The following is a 4,293-nucleotide window of genomic DNA, read 5'->3' as shown; positions in this document are numbered from 1 at the left end:
AAATTTAAAAGAATGCTTGCTTGTAGTGGGCTTTGAACCCGCAACCCCAAACGTATGAGTCGGGTACGTCATCCACTGTGCCACGACTCATACGCCTACAAGCGCATCAAATTACTCCCTTATAACTCATATTAAACTGCTCGCCCTCAACTGCCCCACGCTTAGCTAATGTGCACCTCTCGCCTTCTCTTGATTTCGCCCAATCTGATTAGGACGTCTACGCAGCAAGCTTCAAGGGATGCGCCCTTTTTAGCTGGTTCATCCGCTTTTTCGTTCTCACCTATTCCCATATGGCCTGGAACCCAGTATAGGTGTATTCTTTTCCCCGTCCTGGTTCCTTTCAGGCATTGCTTACACTCTAATACACTTTAAGATGGTGTGCTATGCGAAATTATTGCCTTAAATGCGGATTGACTGTCAATATAAAAGTTAACACGGCTGCAGTTTAAGCTATTCTCTTCCCGTGTTTCTACTGCTTCGGCCACGGCTAATACTTCCGCTTAGAAAACGCTACAGTGATCTGGCAGTTTGTAGGATCTGTTTATTTCCGGATCAGCACAGTATACCGCAGACCATACTCTTTCCACTACTTGCAACTATCTGTGTATACATGTATCGATTCGTCCGCCTCATGTATCGAAGAAAATTTAAATGAGATGTACCGTAAATTGGCGAAAGAAGAAATGCATTTAGTGCTTTTCTATCAGACGGTCAATATACACTGAAACTTTTTATACTTACATAAACTAATCGAGACAGATATAGACTTCTATGTATCAAAATGATCTGGGCGAAAAAAGAAATTCATTTAGCCATGTCCGTCCGTCGGTCCGTCTGTTCGTGAATACGATAGCTTGAGTAAATGTTGAGGTATCTTAATAAAATTTGGACTATAACCACGCCCACTTTTTCGATATCGAAAATTTCGAAAAATCGAAAAAGTGCGATAATTCATTACCAAATACGGATTAAGCGATGAAACTTGGTAGGTGGATTGAAGCTATGACGCGGAATCGAAAATTAGTAAAATTTTGGAAAGTGGGCATGGCACCGCCCACTTTTAAAAGAAGGTAATTTAAAAGTTTTGCAAGCTGTAATTTGGCAGCTTTACACCCGAACTTAGCCTTCCTTACTTGTTTAAATTGAATTTTGATAGTCCCATTAATGAATCAATTTTGAATTAAAATTTTTCTCAGTACTACCGTATTTTTGAAAAAAATTTTGGTGTCAATTTGTTTGCGTAAATTTGAACATCATACCGAAGTCGCTTGACTTCATATGGAAGTTCTTTTTCTTTTGCACTTTCATATGACATTTTTTTTATATTCAAAATGTGAATTTGTATCTGTGCCTATTCTTCAGGGCAAAACAAAAACAAAAGTGCTATTAGTGTATAGGGGTTGAGCAGCTCTGGTCAAGTGTCATGCATTGTAAAGTCATCTGCCACCAATTCCTCAAGTTGTTGGCGGTTCCGTCTGAGATATTCTAATATTAAATTCTTTCCGACTGGCATACAGCTCAAGAGAAAAGTGAAGCTTGTCACCATTGCATTCTACAAATACTACCTGGATTAGCTTACTATAATTTTTAAAGCTATCAATAATGCTTTGTGAAATGTATGAGGCCTGGATCAGGGATATAGTTAATATTTCATCTAAGTTAATTACCTGGCGTTGAGGTTACCGTGATCATGGAGGCGGTTCCTCCGAAGTGAGGCTTGACTATTGCACTTTGGCTGTTGACCTTTGCGATTATTCCTAATGCGAATAACTCGTCCGGAATGCATTGGCATTAAAAATATATATGTTTATATCCAAAACAGTAGGTGCATCCATAGCGTCACCAAGGCATGGTAGATCTGGTAGGTATGGTATGTGCGAAGATAGGGTAAATGATATTATGTCACAATGAAAAAAAAAAAAATATCAATCTACATATCTGCGACATTAAAAATGTACTGATGAAGATTGCATAGCTTCGAAAACGGTTTCTCTCCAATCCATATTTGACGCGGGATGACGGTAAATCGTGTCACAATACATTTCTCAAGGACTTAAGAGTTTACTTAAACCGTCAATTTAGGTAAAATATCGATGGGTTATCTAGCATATCTCCTTGCATCTTTATACACTACAGTTCAAGCGGCCACAAAACAGTTGTGCCTTATCGGGGCAGAATTGATCTTTAATCAATTTCTGAATGTCTACTCTGAACTTCCATAGCCCTTTGTTCGATAAATAAACGCGAATACCACTAAGGAGCGGTCGAGCTGCGCAAGCCTTTTCCTTATCCAAAATCAGGTAGGCGAAATCGTTAGACCAATTACCACCTCATTTATACATGACGGTTCGATCATATTTTTGTTGGCCCTACATGTATAAGTCGAAACTGCTTTCTAAAATACACACCTCCGAGAAACAATTTTTTAAGGAATTGATTTCTTTCCTCGTTCTGTTTTATTGGTGTACTTGCTTATGGTCAACGGAAATACTTGTTACCTTTTTTTGAAATATTATTAATAGGCTCACACACCATCTTGTATTCCTTGAAAAGGAATACTAATGTTTCTAAATCTAAACAAATGGTAATTTTTGGTAATAAAATCTACCAAAATTAGGAAATTAGAAACCAAAAAACCAAATCCTTCTATTATCTATTAAGTTAATCTTTTTTTTGGAGCTGACAACATGGACACCAGCCTCATCTCCATAAATACATATGGACAAGAGTATTCCTAGCAAAAAGATTGTGTAAGATATCATGACAAATAAATCCTATAATAAGGTAAGAATAATCCAGGCGTGTTCATATCTGAAGCTTCGTAGAACGTTATATTTCAACAAACTTTCTTACTATATGCTGCTCCGCCGCAGGAAGCAACTAAAACATAATACTGTGACGAATATTATCATCACTAAGCGACCAATTTGTAGGGAAAAATCAAGAGGAGCACGACTCAAATTGGAAGAGAAGCTCGGCCTTAGATCTCTTCGGAGGTTATCGCGCCTTACATTTATTTATTTTTAAGCGATACTACCATCACTAAGCCGATACTAAGCAGCCACTCGTATGTACGTTAATAAATCAATCACCATGTACACGCATACATACAAGGCAATGGAGAGATACTCACAAACACATGTAATCATCAGCCGCAGTAGTACTCACATATACACACGCATGTTGGCTACAAACTGCAAATATACATGTATATGGCAGGTAACAAAGCACGAAGTTCGAGAAATTACTAGACTTTAGGAGAAATGTGTGAACGAGGAAACCGAGAGTATAAAACAGCGCAAGCTGAGGCATGACTAAGCAGTTTGATTTAAGCACGCTATTGGTTGTGAAGTATAATTGTTATGGTGAAGTACTCTCAAAGTAGTCTAATAAAGACCATTTTGTATTATTGAATAGTGGAGTCATTTATTCAACAGTTTAGCGATTCGAACGATAGCAGAAGGTTTGGAATAAGTGGAATTTCACACAAAATTCGTTACAATACTTTAACTTTTAACTAAAAAGTTAAATTTCATATCCCTTTTCCCAAGGAGCCCGATTTAACCTAAATACCAATTATTATTGGCCTGTTCAACTTAACCTAATGAATAAATAAAACGCTTCGGAAATAGTACCGAAACGATCACAAGGTACGGTCGAAATTGTTAAGCAAAAAAAGTCGTTCTATGATAATTCCGAAAAGTACCTTAAACAATTCTAAATTGATTCTAAAGTCAATCTTGGAATGATCCGAAATTAATCTCAAAACTTTACGGAAATAGTCCCAAAATGATATGGGCATAGTCCTGAGGGCAAATATGAAATTAAACCAAAAAAACCCAATATTACACTGGTTCGTTCCGAATATATTCCTTAAGTGGTGCCCCAATGATTCCGGGTGATACACAGATAGTTAAAAATGTATACACAAAACTATTATGAACAGATCCCGAAGCTATACCAAAAGAGTTAGAAGAGTTAAGTAATAAATTAAAACAGTCACGAGGTGATACGACAATGGCCCCAGATGTAGTCACAAAACTACATGTAGGGGGATGGCACTGTCCACTTTTTACAAATCGTTTACATCTCAATCAACACGAGCTAACTAATCGCAATCACCTTAGAATTATAAGGTGTTATATAAGATGTTCTATAAACATTTCTTGGGAAGTGGAAAATGGGAGGGTCCTTTTTTGTAGGTTTCGAAAATTACTTAGACCTCGTTCTGTGTGACCAAGGTACCAATTTATATCGGTCTTGGACATGGGAAGTGGTAAGAATCATATTCAC

General features: G+C 37.3%; 1 pseudogene; it reads left to right on the top strand.

The window, feature by feature from the left end:
- The first annotated feature begins 1,659 nt into the window (after window positions 1-1,659).
- On the top strand, window positions 1,660-1,790 carry LOC137238950 (U1 spliceosomal RNA; annotated as a pseudogene).
- Window positions 1,791-4,293: the final 2,503 nt, after the last annotated feature.

The sequence above is a fragment of the Eurosta solidaginis genome, chromosome 1, assembly GCF_040869045.1.
Source record: "Eurosta solidaginis isolate ZX-2024a chromosome 1, ASM4086904v1, whole genome shotgun sequence".
NCBI classification, from domain to species: Eukaryota; Metazoa; Arthropoda; class Insecta; order Diptera; family Tephritidae; genus Eurosta; species Eurosta solidaginis.
This window is presented reverse-complemented; position numbering and strand designations above follow the sequence as displayed.